The sequence below is a fragment of the Lissotriton helveticus genome, chromosome 11, assembly GCF_964261635.1.
Source record: "Lissotriton helveticus chromosome 11, aLisHel1.1, whole genome shotgun sequence".
Classification (NCBI taxonomy): domain Eukaryota; kingdom Metazoa; phylum Chordata; class Amphibia; order Caudata; family Salamandridae; genus Lissotriton; species Lissotriton helveticus.
Window position 1 is genome coordinate 1,057,321,951 of NC_136072.1, and position 16,332 is coordinate 1,057,338,282.

The 16,332-nt window shown below is 52.6% G+C and overlaps 1 protein-coding gene across 2 annotated transcripts in view; it reads left to right on the forward strand.

The window, feature by feature from the left end:
• KNTC1 (kinetochore associated 1) overlaps window positions 1-16,332 on the forward strand; it is a 913,665-nt gene that overhangs the window by 377,012 nt on the left and 520,321 nt on the right. The window lies entirely within an intron of this gene.

The following is a 16,332-nucleotide window of genomic DNA, read 5'->3' on the forward strand; positions in this document are numbered from 1 at the left end:
CTCAACGGTAATCTCACCCTGGCTAACTCAGTAAAATCACTAGGAATCGCCCTCGACCAGAAACTAACCATGACCAAACACATTAAGACCTCCGTGAAGAGTGCCTTCCTCAATCTGAAGCTTCTCAACAAAATTAAACTCTTCATCCCACCCATGGACCTCAAACAAGCCACCCAATCACTGGTGTTATCTAGACTGGACTATGGGAACGCAGTTCTCTCCGGTACAGCTCTCTCCCACTTAGCGCCACTCAAAACAACTCTCAATGCTGCTGCCAAAATGGTCACCGGGGTCAAAAAATATGACCACTCATCTCCCGCACTCAGAGAACTAAAATGGCTCCCAGTGGAAATGTGTGCCAGCTTTAGAACTGCCTGCCTTGCACACAAAGCCTTGCACACAGGGAAACTGGAATACCTGGCCTCTGAGCTCAAGAAAGACAGCCAGTCAAGAAACCTCAGGAGCTCCAACACCCTCTTACTAATCCCTTTGAAAACACGCAAGCCAAAAACTGCTGCACGTTCCTTCGCAGGAAACGCACCCAAAATCTGGAACTCCATCCCGGTTGATATTAGGACTATTCCCTCCGCCATAAAATTCAAGACTCCTAAAAGACCTATACCTCAACCGTGCCTTCCCGAACTGAAATCCGAAACACACAAGCCTGCACTCTGCAGCCACCAGGCAAATGCTCCATCACTCCCTACCTCATCCCCGTCCCCTAACCCCCTCCTTGTCCTTCAACTCTCGGAGGAAGACTTAGCCCAAGACTTTGTCTGCGCATCGAGACTACCTCAGAACCTCTCTACCTCAATGCGCCCCTCGGACATACAGCACACTGGAACTTTGGAACACTTATGTTCATTTTTGTCTCTTTCATGTGATTTTTCTCCTATATGCTGTAAAGCGTTCCGATACCTTCGGGTCTGACTAGCGCTATATAAAACCTCCTAAATAAAAAAAAAAGAAATATATCAGCGGTGGCTGGTGCCTGTTTTGGTATTCTTAGGATGCTGGGGAAAATTCTGAATCTTCTCCCAGAAGAGGCTAGATGGACCACTATACAGGCCCTTGTTACGTCGAGTCTAAACTACTGTAACATCTTGTACCTAGAGGTGACCCAAAAAAATGTATACATCCTGCAGGAGGTTCAGAATGCTGCAGCTTGCCTAATCCGGAGTATTCCTAGACGGGCCTCGGTTGGAGAGGCACTGAGGAAATTGCACAGGCTCCCCATACAGGCCAGAGTCACCTTTAAAGCCTTGTGTTTCACTCACATGATCATAAATGAGAAAGGTCCTGGGTTCTTGCACCCCCTTCTCACTGCCTATATTCCTGCACACTGCCTAAGGTACTTGGGCACAGCAAAGCTGATTGTGCCAACTGCTGCTGCTCCATTATTATTATTATTATTGTACAGCTTATAAAGCGCCTGGTTACTCCAACGGAGTGTCCCCGCGCTAAAACACCAAATTAGTACCCAACAGCTGGGCCAGAGAACACCCACCCATCCTGCAGCTAAAACCCCCTATAGAACAGTTGCATAGGACCTATTTCTGGCCATCGGGGGACAGCGAAATAGGAAGGTACAGGCTGGTGGGAGTTCCTTTGGCTTTCTGGCAGCGAAAGCCTGGAACAACCTCCCTGCTGATCTACGGATCTGCCCGTCCGAGATTTATTTTTTGGAAAAAACTTGACGTGACTATTTCGCTATCCCCCTGATGGCCAGAAATAGGTCCTATGCAACTGTTCTATATGTGGTTTTAGCTGCAGGATGGATGGGTGTTCTGTTGGGTACTAATTTGGTGTTTTAGCGCGGGGACACTCCGTTGGAGTAACCAGGCGCTTTATAAGCTGTACAATAATAATAATAATTGAGCGGCGGCAGTTGATTCCTTTCGACTTGCCTCCCGAAGTTTATGATGTCACTCTGGCAGCCAGGCGTCCCTCCACTAAGTTGGTATACGCCTGCAGGTGGAACACATTTGTGGCATGGTGCACAGAAAAGGCTAGGGATCCCCTTTCATCCCTCTTTCAGAAGTCCTTTTGTTCCTTCTTTCCTTGGCCAGCAGGGCTCTGCTCTGGAAACTATCAAGGGCTACTTTTCTGCTATTTCAGTTTTTTTCAGGCTCCCTGATCAGCCCTCTCTTTTCCAGTTCCCTGTTGTAAATAGATTCCTCAAAGGCATTACTCACCTTTTCCCTCCTATTCCTTTTGTGATGCCGCAGTAGGACTTGAACCTGGTTCTCACATATTTGATGTGTGCTCCCTTTGAGCCTCTTCACAACTGTCCTTTACATCTATTGACTTTAAAGACTGCTTTCCTGGTTGCCATCACATCCGCTAGGAGAGTGAGTGAGCTCCAAGGACTTTCTTGTAAACCTCCTTTTCTATCTGTCCATCCGGACAAGGTTGTTCTCAGAATCCATGCATGTTTTTTGCTAAAAGTTGTCACTGCTTTTCACATCGGGCAAACCATCACTCTGTACACCTGTTTTCCGCCTCCCCATCGTTCCAGAGAGGAAGAGGGGCTCCACCGTCTGGACCCAAAACGTGCACTCTCATTTTACCTGAACCACACACAACAGTTCGGGGTGGATGACCAGCTCTTTATTTATAAAACCAAACAAGGTTTTGCAATGCAATAGGTCTCGCATTTACGCAATTTTGAGCTATTGGCAATGCCTTTTATTTATGTTTTGGTTTTCAAAACATAAATAAAAGGCATTGTCATTTATAATGCCAGTAGCTTAAACTCTCATAAATGCGAGACTTATTGCATAGCAAATGCTTGTTGCGTTTGTCACCCCAAGTGGAACGGGTATGTCCAGACGTGGGTCCTGTGCTCTGCATGTCACTGGAGTCAAGCTATCCTGGCTGATGAGGGGTGAAACCCCGAAACCGGTTCTAGGATGGTTGTTTCCAGTCCAGCGAGAGCCTGGCCTGGCAGTTCGGGATGGACTGTTCCCGTTGGGTACAGGGTCAAGAATGATTTGCATGTGGCTGGGTTTAAACTGGAATGGCATCGGGAGCAAAAAAATGATGGAATCTGATAGAGACTACTAGCCACAGATTCCTTCACGTAGAATTATCCCCAGGTGTGAGACTGAATCCGGAAAACTTTTTGCCACAACATCCCTGCGCACCAGGCGACATCACGCGACTCCGCCAAGGCATTGTCCGCGTACGTGATGTCAGCGAGGTCACATAAGACCCGCCGCGGCATGCCTAAGTCAGTTTTATCCTTTTCCGCGTGCTACGCGGATCCAGTTCTTGCTACGGGCCTGTTTTGGGCCCCTTTTTCTCCATTTCTTTTGGTGGAACAGTGTGCGAATGCCTCGGTCTCGGCATGTTTCTCCAGGTCGAGGTCCTCCCCTTGGGCTGCTTCAGCGGACGGCTTCAGGTTCGGCTGTAGTCGATGTCCTCGCCCTTCTTCGATGTCACGGGAGCGTCGCTCCCCGATGGGTAAGTGTCGCAGTTTGTCCCCGGGAGCTGGTTTGCGGCCTACTGGGGACGTGGAGTCTCCGCAGGTGATGTGGCCCGCGTGTCGTCCTATCCACCATTTCCCGGTGTTGGGGTGTCGAGAGTCCAAATAGACTTATGCTTTGGCTTTGCAGGCCTCGCTGGCGTCTCCCCGTCGTTCCCCTCCTGGGGTGGCGGCGGACCCCTCTCCTTGCGCAGGGCCCTCCGCGGTGCCGCCGGTGGCTCCGGCCTCGACGCCGACCGGTTCGGATCCAGGCTTGGAGGGTGTGGTGCTGTTTGGGTGCGGCTCCTCTGGGGCACCTCCTTCAGGCCACGGCGTCTCTGCTTCGCCGCAAACTCCTGCAGGAGTCCCTGTGGTGTTGTGGGAGGTCGCCGGGCCTCGGGTCGCAACCCGAGCCCCTCTCAGTCCTTTGACAAGGTGGTCCTGTGTAATGACCTACTTCTCCGTATGTTTTGGTGCTTCTGTCAGTCACCAGGTCATTACTTACCACATCCTTTCTCAGGTTCCAGAAAGACACCACATTTCACAATACTTACCCAAGAAAGGAATAAACACTGACAACATATAAGACCATTGCCGAGGAGCTCGCAAATAACAAGTCACAACAGCTCCCCATCCGAGAGGGTACGCAGAAATTCACAACACCTCCTCATCTAAGAGGGTACACAGCACATGCTCCTCCTAGCAATGTAATTTAGACATCCCTGATGGGAGCCGATTTCCCTCCCGTATCAACAATTACCCATTAGAAGGGAATCGCCCATCCCTCTGTAAGTACTTGGTAAAAAAGGGTCCCGACCTTCCCTCACAAGGAATACAAACAAATGATATGCTCTAGGGTTTCTTTATTACATGATAATAGGATGACAAAAGAAAGAAATGACTAAACATCACAGTAAACATTAGTAGCAATCATCAACACATACATATACATAGAGCCTGAAAATAAAAGCATAGTTAGATACAATAAGTACACCTGGAACACCTCACCATAATCTTAGGCTTCTTGTAATCTGAAGAAGGGTCCGTCTCTCTTTCTCACTCTGGTTGGGTCAGGACTCTCTGTTGCAAAAACACGACTGCACGTCTTCACCGTGATGTATCATCAGACAGCCAAAACACCAGACCAGCATCTCAGCATTACAGCATCTCAGAATCTATGAATCTCTCAGCATCTCTAGGACCCCCTTTCTCTAATATAGAATGCAGCTCTCCATCGAAGTTTCTAGCTAACTCCGCCCACAGTTCTCACTGGATTCCTGTACCACCTCATACCAAGAGCACAACAAACAGCTGGCCAAGCGTTTTGCTCTGACTTGGCACGAAGAGAGCACATTCCACCCGATAAGAACCGGTCCTGTCTGGTTCACTACTGGTGGACAACACATGTAATCTAAAATATAACCTCTCACCTACAGAGGCTCAGAAGATGGCTGCAGTTTAGAATATGGAGTTGCTCAAGCATAGGCCTCTACTACTTGGAAAGCAGAATATTAGACCACGTCAAAGCCAATAGGCTAAAGTCATAATTCACCTAACTCAAATAACATTATGCCTTTAATCCCTCAGTATCCACTATGGAGCACATGTGCGCACCATCATCAACAACTCTGCACCTCGACTTCTAATACCTTCTATTCTTTGGCAAGATTATTGTAATGCAGGACCATCCTACATTAAGGCTAAAGTAACATAGCACACTAAAATCAGTACACAATGGTGGTGATCGAGGGTCATCACAGATCATCAGACCACTAAAGTGGCTCATTCACTACATCCTGAATAAGGCCAAGGTGACACCGCTACGGTGCCAGTAGCAGCTGGACCGTGCGGAGCCACAGGGGTCGGTGAACCCTCCTCGTCCTGCTCCGGGTTGAGGCCGGGTGAGGACCCCTTGCCCCTCTCGTCCTTCCCCCACAGGCGGCTGCCTCGACGGGGGGCGAGTCGGAGGTAGAATCGTCTCCTGGCACCGCCTCATGGGTTGCCGAGCGATCTATGCCTCATTCTGGGCAGTGGCTGGCGGAGGGCTTCGTGTCACTCCCCAGGCCCGTCTCGTTCCCCCACGCGGATGGCTACCTCGGTGGGGGGGTCAGGTCGGCACCGCCCCGGGTTCGACCCCAGCCCTATTCCGGTTTCCGCTCCTGTCTCCGGCGCGGGGTGACTTGGAGGAACCTTGTCCGGCGACGCCAGATGGTTCCGACAACTTGCCTCAGGCAGCGGACTCTACGGCTCCGCGCAGGGGTCGTACCGCGGATTCGTCTTCGGATGCTCCTTCTCCAGAGGCAGACTGTATATTGTTGTCATCCTCCCCGGTGACTGGTCGCTGTGTGGTGTCTTTTCCACTGGCATCGAAGGGTGACTCCCCGCCCTTCCTGGGGCAGAGGTATTAGTCAGAAGAGCGGCAGGTCCCTCATTCTTCCGCTCCTTCTGACTTCCAGGTCTGGCCCTTGCCCGCCCCGCTTGGCCTCGGGGACGGGCGCCTTAGTTTGCAGCCGTTGTCCACGGAGGAGCTGCTTTCCCTGCTGCGGGGCCCTACGGAGGCGGGTGCGGCCTTCGCTCACGCTGTGTTTACGGCTGTGGGCATCCTGCATATGGGTGACCCGGTGGCTCACTTTCTGGCGGACCATCTACTGAAGGTCATCCACCAGGTTTCTGGTGGGAGGGAAATCTTACTTCCCTTTGAAGGCTCCCTCCTTTCTTCCTTGGGGGCTTGAAGGCGTCCTGTCTCAGGGGACCCGGTGCCTCAACATCTTCTGCACCGGCATCTCAGGGCGCCGCGTGACCAGGCGTGCCCTTCCTCCACCCCTCTGCCTCCAGTCCTCTTTTGTGGAATGCTTTTCCCTCCCTGCTGCCACTGTTGACTCCGCTATCCCAAAAGGCCTGCTTGCTGGACTCCTGGGGTGGGCAACATGTTCGCCTCGACCAGTGCTGCCCTGTGGGATCTGAACACCTTTTGTGTGCTGGCTCGGGCCTCTGTGCTGGCTCGGGCCTCCTCCTGTTTGTGGGACTTGGCTGAGTCTCTGGGATCCGAGCGTCCCAGGAGGGTGGTCAAGTGGACTTAATGCATCATGCGTTGGATGGCCGGGAGCTGGCGGCGTTCATTCTCTGCTCTGCTCTGGACATCTCCGAGGTGCTGGGCTGGACTGGGCCATGGCTTCCTCGGTCGCTCTCCGTCGCCATGCTTGGCTTCGGGGTGGAGTATTCCCTGAGAATATTCAGGAGCGACTTATTTACATTCCGTTTGATGGCAGCCTGTTGTTCCATGCCCCCGCTGACTCCGCCATCTAGAGGCTCTTAGCAGGGCTCCGTCCTCCTCTGCCTTATCATTCTCCTTCTCAGTCCCCTCCTCAGTGACTCCTGAGTCGGGTTTATTCTGGGCCTCCTTAGGCCGGTTGTTCTGGCCGAGTGTGTTTTCTGGCCATTTACGTCCTTCCTTGGGACTTTGGCATTGTTGGCTGCTGGACGGCCCTTTTGTTGATTATGTGTGTGTGTTGGAGTTGTTGCGCAGACTTGGCCCTGAGATTAGGCCTTCTGCCTTTGGGCTGCTTGTCAAGCCTTTCGCGGGGTGTTTTTTTACCTGTAGCTCTTTTATCTGACAGAAACAGGTTAGTATTAGATTCCTAACCTTTGAATATCCCCAGGCGTCAGACTGGATCCGGAAATTTTTGTGTAGCAGTACCCATGCGCGTCGGTAGGCGTCGTCCGCGGCTCCGCGTCCGTCGTCGGCGCCGTGATGACGTCGTCGGAGTACTTAGACGCCACCTCCATGCGCTGACGTCAGTTCTTCTTTTTTCCGCGACAGATCCGGAAAAAGTTGTACCCTGGTCAATTTTTGACTAACTTTTTACAATCCTTTTTTGATCTACTTTGGAAGTCTCTCGACTCCGACGGTGCCGGTAGGGATGCCCGGGTTCAAGCCCTGCGCCGACTGATGTCGGTTACCGACCCCCATCGCCGGTGCCTGCACTGTCTAGGCCTGGACCACGACGACAAGTCCTGCTCCGACTGCCGGGCCCTGACGTCTAAAGCTAGATGGGAGCGGTCCCGTAAGCGACTCGAGCTTCGGCAGTCCGACCCGCGCCGCTCGAGGTCCCGGTCCGAATGGAGGTCGCGGGGCCGGAGTCACCACAGTTCCGGGAGTCGTCATCGGTCTTCAGGCTCGAAGTCCTCAGGTAAGAGGCACAAGAGGTCGAAGAGGCACCATCGCTCTTCTGACTACCCCCCCCCCCCCTCGACACGCTGGCGCGATGCGGCCGGGGGTTCGGCCGGAGCCGCAGATGTCGCGGCCTGCTCCATACCCGCCGGTCACTGGGCAGAACGCGACGCCGGGGGAGATTGATGACTTCTTCATGGCTATGAGGTCGCTCGCTCCTCTATCTCGTTCCGCGGCGCCTTCGGGCCAAGCGGTCCCTACTGGGTCTCGGCGCCGTCGGGTTCTTCGGCCCCGACGCTGTCGGCGACTTCGGTCCCGACGCCGCAGGGCCCCAGTGGATCTGGTTCCGGGTCGCCGCCGGTCGACCTCACAACCTCGCTAGCTCCGGCCCCAAGGGTGTCGCCCCCGGCGCCGTCCCAGGACGACGCCGTCCCTGGTCCTGCCCTCGATTCGGGTCAGGCGTCGGAGCGGCGCCGCTCGACGCTGATGGGAGATTTTACCAGGCAATGGGTGACGAGGGGGATTGGGAAGGGGTCTGAGGACCCTCTGGAATCTGAGTGTCAGTCTTCTGCAGACTGGACAGGAGAGCTTGGGGATGCCAGTGGTCTGGACACTTCGCCCGACACTGGTTTTGTCTCCCCTCCTAGCGTGGCTACGGAGGAGGGGGCTGCCGATAGCGTGGTGCTGATGACGGCGGCCAAGGCCCTGGGCCTTGAGCTCCCCGTCGCGGCCGTGAGGACTAACCTCCTCACTGAGGTCCTTAAACTGCAGTCAAGCTAGGCCTAGCCTCTGCTGCCGTTTAATTAGGCCTTATCAGACGTTCTTCTGGGCACTTGGTCCAAGCCCGCTACAGGTCAGCCTGTGGATAGGAACGTGGCCAGGCGCCACCGCCCGGCTCCGGGCGACCCTTGCTTTCTGTCTACCCTCCCCACCCCGAGAGCCTGGTCATCCAGGCCTCTAATTCCCAGACCGCATTCCCGTCGGCTCCCCCGACCGGGAATCCAAGAGGTACGAGCAATATGGAAAGAAAGTATTCTCCTCCCTGAGTTTAGGATTGCAGTCAGTCAACACCACATGCCTCTTGGTCCGCTACACCCACTCTCTGTGGGATACGGTCGCGGACGTGATGCCAGAATGCCCGGTGGAGGTCCGGGCTAATCAAGGGCAAGCCCTTGTGGAGGGTTGAGATGCGGCGCATTATTCCATCCGGTGTAGGCTGGACACTACTGACTCACTAGGCAGAGCGATGGCAACGACGGTGGCAATTCGTCGCCACGCCTGGTTGAGGTCTGCCAATTTCTCGGCTGATGTCCAAAACACACTTATGGACATGCCGTTCAATGGCCGCCGCCTCTTCGGCAACAAAGCAGACCATGCGCTTGAGCGCTTTAAGGACTCCAGGCTACGCCCAAGTTCTTGGGCCTCTCGGCCCGCGCCAGCAAACGGCTGCTTTTCGACCCATGGCCAAGGAAGGGGCGCCCCCACACGTTCTGCCAGCCACGGGACGCAAACTATCATTCAGCGTGGCGGCGGACGTGGAAACCGCTGTGGTGGCGGTCGGGGACAACGGCGAGGCCAGTCCACACCAGCCCCTGCAGCATCTGCCTCAAAACCTTCCAAGTTTTCAGGCCCATGTGATGCCGGTGGGGGGCAGGGTTCGCCATCACCAACTCCACTGGCGCACTGTCACATCGGACAGGTGGTTGCTGCAAATCATCCGAAGGGGATACTCCCTCCCCTTCGAGGCGACCCCTCCAGCCATGCCACCGCAGTACCACCACGTGGTGGGGGGTCACTTGCAACTTCTGCAAGAGGAAGTTACGGCCCTCTTGGCCAAGGGGGCCATCAAGCGTGTTCCTGGGCCAGAAGTAGGGTGTGGTTGTTACTCCCACTACTTTCTGGTACCCAAGAAGGGCAAAGGGGGCCTACGCCCTATCTTGGATCTAAGGAACGTCAACGGTTTCCTCCGGAAGGAGAAGTTCAAGATACTGACACTGGCTCTGGTCTTAGCTGCCCTGGACCCAGGAGACTGGATGGTGGCGTTGGACTTGCAGGACGCTTATTTTCATATCCCTGTCCTGCTGGCCCACCGGCGCGACTTGCGGTTCACGGTAGGCCACAAGCACTTTCAGTTTACCGTGCTCCTCTTCGGCCTTACCAGCGCCCCACGGGTGTTCACGAAAGTGATGGCGGTGGTCGCAGCTCATCTGCGCAGGTTGGGGGTTTGTCTTCCCCCTACCTCGACGACTGGTTGTTGAAGGCGGGCTCGCCCCAGACAGTCGTCCGCCACCTCCAGACTACGGCCGACCTCCTGCACCTGCTGGGGTTCTCCATCAATGTGCCGAAGTCACACCTGTACCCCTCTCAGAAGCTCCTCTTCATCGGAGCGGTTCTGAACTCGGCGCAGTTTCGAGTTTATCCTCCCGAGCAGTGGGTTCGCGATATTCAGGCTCTGATTTCGATCTTTCAGCCTTTATCCCGAGTCTCGGTCAGGTTGATGCTGCGGCTTCTGGGGCTGATGGCCTCCTGCATCCTTCTGGTGCATCATGCCCGGTGGCGGATGCGGGCTCTGCAGTGGGACCTGAAGTTTCAGTGGGCCCAGCATCAGGGCAACCTGTCCGACCAAGTCCGGAGGGCACTGCGAGACAGTTGCAGTGGTGGCTGACGGACCGCGATTGGGTCAGTGGCAAATCCCTCTCCCTAGCCCAACCAGAGCACGTAGTTGTGACGGACGCGTCCCTCCTGGGCTGGGGGGGCCACATGGGAGAGGCGGAGATCAGAGGCCTCTGGTCTCCGGCGGAGTCCCGGCTCCACATCAACCTTCTGGAGCTGCAGGCGATCCGGCTTGCACTGAAGGCATTCCTCCCCTCTGTCCGGGGGAGTGTAGTGCAGGTGTTCACGGACAACACCACCGCCATGTGGTACTGCAGCAAACAGGGCGGGGTGTGGTCGTGGACCCTACTCCAGGAGGCTCTGCGCCTCTGGCAGTGGCTGGAACATCAGGGCGTGACCCTTGTGGTTCAACACTGGCAGGTTCTCTGAACGCCGGGGCGGAAGAACTCAGCTCTCTGTGCATGATGGATCACGAATGGTGTCTGAACTCTGACGTGGCGCAAGGCCTCTTTCAGCAGTGGGGAGAGCCTTGGTTAGATCTATTCGCCACAGAAAAGAACGCGCAATGTCATCAGTTCTGCGCGTTGGAATTTCAAAGGCGGCACTCGCTCGGAGACGCTTTTCGTCGCAAGTGGAGTTGCGGTCTGTTGTACGCCTTTCTGCCTATACTACTTCTGACCAGAGTGCTGAACAAGATCAAGCGCGACCGGGCCCAAGTCATCCTTGTGGCTCCGGACTAGGCACGAAGATACTGGTATCCCGAGCTACTCAGCATGTCAGTCGATCCCCCGATTCGTCTGCCTCTTCAGGAGGACCTTCTGTCGCAGCAGCAGGGGACAGTCCTCCACCCGAACCTGTCCAGTCTCTACCTCTATGCTTGGAGATTGAGCGGCGATAGTTGAGGCCATTTGACTTGCCTCTTGAAGTCTGTGACGTAATTCTGGCAGCCAGGCGTCCCTCCACAAAGTCGGTATACGCCTGCAGGTGGAACAAATTTGTGGCATGGTGCACAGCAAAGGCTGTGGATCCCCTTTCTGCCCCTCTTTCAGAGGTTCTCCTCTTTCTTCTTACTCTTGCCCAGCAGGGCTCTGCTCTGGGCACTATCAAGGGCTACCTTTCTGCCCTTTCCGCCTTCTTGAGGCTACCTGATCAGCCGTCTTTGTTCAAGTCCCCAATTGTTAACAGATTTTTGAAGGGCATCACTCCTATGTTTCCCCCTGTTCCTTTCGTGATGCCCCAGTGGGACTTGAATCTAGTTTTGACTTACCTGATGTGCGCTGCCTTTGAGCCACTTCATAACTGTCCTCTTTGCCTTCTTACTCTGAAGACTGCTTTCCTGGTTGCCATCACCTCTGCCAGGAGGGTGAGTGAGCTCCAGGACCTTTCCTCTAACCCTCCTTTCCTTTCTGTCCATCCGGACAAGGTTGTGTTGCGGAGAAGACCCTCTTTCTTGCCCAAGGTAGTCACAGCCTTCCACATCGGGCAGTCCATCACCTTGCCCACCTTCTTTCCACCTCCGCATCCCTCTAAAGAGGAAGAGCGGCTCCATCGTCTGGACCCAAAACGTGCGCTGTCATTCTATCTAGACCGCACATGCCAGTTACGAGTGGATGACCAACTCTTTTTTGGTTACGTGGGCGCTAAGAAGGGGCGGTTGGTGCACAAACAGACCATCTTTCGGTGGGTCGTGTTGTGCATTAAGGCATGCTACTCTTTGGCTAAAAAGGAGCCTCCTGTTGGGCTGAGGGCCCATTCCACTCGGGCCACGGCGGCTACTACTGCCCTGGTCCGGGGAGTCCCCTTGCAGGACATTTGTCAGGCAGCTACTTGGGCCTCGCTGCACACGTTTGCAAGACACTACTGCCTGTGTAGCCAAGTCTGGAGGGATGGCTTCTTTGGCCATTCCGTCCTCCAGGACTTTCTGGTGTGATCATTGGTTCGCAGACCCACCACCGGGGTTGGTATTGCTGGGGTATCTATTCTAAGGTAAGGAATCTAATACTAACCGGTTTCATTCAGATGCACAAGTTACTTACCTTCGGTAACGATATATCTGTAAGAAACAGTAGTTAGTATTAGATTCCTTACCGATGACTCCCGACCAATGTTCCCTCTAATTTCTTTCCTCAGTGTGTAAATCAATGTATAGGAAATGTTACATCAGACAGAGGAATAAAATGTCTCTTCTTAACAGAGCTGGGTTGCTCATCCCACCCATCCTCCCCATTCTGCGAACCGATATCTAGGGTTGAGGTCATCCCCTTTCAGGGCCCTAGTTTCATGGCACCAGTGTTGGTTTTTATCATGGCTCTGCGTTTCTGGCGCGGAAAAGCTGTGTATAAGAACTGACGTCAGCGCGCGGAGGCGGCGTCTAAGTACTCCGACGACGTCATCACGACGACGGACGCGGAGCCGCGGACGACGCCTACCGACGCGCATGGGTACTGCTACGCAAAAATTTCCGGATCCAGTCTGACGCCTGGGGATATTCTCAGGTAAGGAATCTAATACTAACTACTGTTTCTTACAGATATATCGTTACCGAAGGTAAGTAACTTGTGCGTTTGTTCCTCTGCTGCGGAAGTTCTTCCAAAGAGGGTTCCCATAATTTGGGACTGATCGTACCCTAGGTCATGTGGCTTGCGCTCTGCTGGAGATTTCTGGTCGCCTTGGGTGCCTGTTCTCCATGACGTTTGTGTAGGTTGCTTTTGCTCCTTGAGGTCGTGTGTGCTGCTGCTCGTAGTGGTTTGCCCGGGCATCTCCTCCTCTCCCTGCTCCTGTGGTCTAGGATGATCCTGTGTTCTCCCTTGCCAGGCGCTGCCTACTTGGCCTTCCTAGGGCCTTGGGCAGTTCTTCTTACTTCTGGCGGCTTTGACTGCTGGCACTGTTCTGACTGGCAAGTTGCTCTCCATCTGGAGTGGGTTTGCTTTCTTTTCCCTCGTTTCCTGAGGTCCTCTAGGCTTCTTTTTCCTCTCTTCCTGTCTTGGCATTGGGCATAAGCTATGTTGCCTTGTGGGGGAGTGGGGTGCTCGCCCTCTCCGACCTTGCCCTTGGTTTGTCTTCTGTGAGTGTACGGGCCTCTTCAGCCTTCTTCTCCCTCCTGCATCCTCTTGGGGTCCGTGGGGTTCTGCTTGTGGAGTCCCCATTGCCTGGCAGGGACGAGGTTCTACCTGGTCCACAGATCTGGTTCCCTGTGGGCCCTCTGTTCTGTATTGGCTGGTGGGGTCCTTTCGCAGATACTCCTTCCCAGGGGGTATTGCTAGGGTACCTATTCTACATTAAGGAATCTGCAACTAGTAGTCTCTATCAGATGTACGAGTTACTTGCCTTCGGTAACGATGTATCTAGTAGAGCCGATTCTAGCTGCAGATTCCTTCACGGCCCGCCCTTCCTCCCCTATTCTGCGAGGACCCTTGGGTTGGTCTTCGGTACTCGCCTTCCGTTGGGGGGCGGTGTCTCCTCTGAGTGCCTTCTCTGTTCTTGATGGGTCGCTCCGTCTGGGGGCGGTTCATTCCTCCTTGGTTCTGTGGAGGATGGAGTTCCAGTGCTCCGGTGCCCTGCGCTCTGGCTACTCCAGGTTTGGGGGGGATTACTTTCTATCCCTGTCCTCCCCTTCCCTTCCCTCCCCTCCCTTCCTTCCATTGCTATCCTCTGATTAAGGGTCCTTTGGCCATAGCTTGCCCTTGTCCCTTGTGGGTGGTTGCCCTCTATTTTGGGGTGGCTTGGAGGTTTGTTGTCCCTGTCTGTCTTGGGACTGGCCTCCTTCCTTGTTCAGGGTAGGGGTGGTAGGTTTCCTACGTGTGCCATGACTTTTACGCATGTTACTTGCCTCTGGGGCACAGGGGTGGGAGGCTGTCTGTGTGCTGGCAGGGTAGCTGCGCAGGGCTCTGCTTGTTCTTTCTTCTTTCCCTGCCTTTGGGTTCTGTTGTGTTGACACTGCTCTGTGTAGTGTTAGTCACCGTTTCTTTCCAATTTTTCTGCTCTTCGCACACTGTTCCCATGCTTCCACAGTTTTTTATCTGGTTGTTCTGTGGTGTGGTGTGGAAAAGTTCTCCGTAGAAAACTGACGTAGGTGCGCCAGGGTGGGTCTTATGTGACCTCGCTGACGTCATGTACGCGGATGACGCCTGGGCGAAGTCGCGTGATGTCGCCCCGACCCGACGCGCAGGGGATGCTGTGGCAAAATGTTTACCAGATCCAATCTCACGCCTGGGGATAATTCTACGTGAAGGAATCTGCGGATAGAATCGTCTCTACCAGATACATAGTTACCGAAGGTAACTCCTACATTCAGAACTGTTTCGTTTCCCTAATCTTTTATGCTGCCTTTTATCTGTACTTATTGTGGATTTTATTGGGTGTTTTGTTTTATTGCTCCTGCTTTTATAAAAACGAATAAAGCAGATTTGATTTGACACTGGAAGTAGAGCGGTCAAACGGGAGGACACTTACCCTAACTGGGCTATGCACAAATCGAAGTTCTCACAGGGACCCAGTGATGATTAGGACAAACCCAGCCTGCACGTGAAACAAAGGAAACCATGATAAGAGATCGAATAGTAAAGAGAAAAAGAAATCAATTTGCAAAATGTAGGAGTGCTGGAGACAATACAACATATTTCCGACCCAAACTGTGTCCTTCTCGACTTATATGTTACACTTTTCGCCCTTGGAAGACTTATTTTCTCTCCTAGTGTGAGAGAGATTGTTGAATGAGATGTAGGCGTGACTTCTCTTCTGAGCTTACATTGCACTTTAGTAGTCTGATGTTTACATTGTTGGATGCAGAATGAGCAGCTATCGATCTCTTTAAATATTAAATGCCTTCATTAATAAGTTAACTATTGTGGGCACTGCTTTTTCCACACTTAAAGTGGTTGCTAATTTGAGAGCTTGCTCTATTAAAGCCCGTCTCTTCACTCATGCAATGAACCCCATATAGTAAATTAAGCAATAATTACTTAGTTCATAGCAACAATAATTGAATAACAAATTTGTAAAAACCTATGGTCGAATTCCTTTAAAGAAGTTCTCCATCAAACACAATTTTAAATTCGTAATTGATTAGATAGCACTGCCGATTTACCAATATGAAAAATAATTTTTTTTTTCTTAAAGAAAAACACTTACGTTTCCGTTGTGTCCCGTCACTCACTATTTGATTCAGCATGTGAACTAGTAGGATGTTTTTGAGTCACATGCACGTCCAGTTACTCCAATAATTTTGTTGTGTAAGGTGTTTTTTTCTTTGTTTTAGCAAATACTGCAACAAAGCACGACATGAGCCTTGTAATAAGCCTTGGCAAAGCCAATAGGTCTCACCTTTGAGACCTATTGACTTTGCCAATGGTTGGTAGCCACGCTGCACAGCATCCTCTATGCTGTGCAGCATGTCTAGAGTGAAACAAAAAAGGTTTTTGCACGGCTGCCTGCGTCACTTTGTAGGTGAGTGCACCACGCTTGCGCACACCTTCAAAACGAAACCACTGCTTTTTTTTAGGTCGAACCTGGGCTGCGCATGCGCAGCTCTGTTGCATGCTGTAAGTATGCTGTATTGGAGTATGGAGTTGAAGCTCCGCCCATATTTTTCAGTGGCCTGTTTCATTGTCCTTTGTAAATGCTGGCCTCTGAGTCGTTAATAGGCTTGTTAGTCCCTCCTTAGTATCGTCTTGTCTTCATTTGTAACCCCCCATGAGGACTGGCCCTTTTACTTTGGTTGTTACATTGTATGTCTTATATAGTCTGTAAGCACTATTTTCTTTAATGAGTTTCTCCTACTGCAAGCACAACATGCTTTCCTGCAACGTTCAGCGCATCATGTGCACTTTAACTTTCCAAGCAGCCGCTTCTTTGAATAGGTCTCGCATTTACAAGAGTTTCAGCTATTGGCATTTTAAATGACAATGCCTTTTATTTATGTATTAATTATCAAAAAGATAAATAAAAGGTATTGTCATTTACAGTGGCATAGCTTGCGAGACCTGTTGTATTGCAAATGCTTGTTGTTTTTTATGTACCAATCAAAGTCAGATCATGAACTAAAAACAAAACGAAATGCGCAAAAGTATTTCCATTTTTGTTA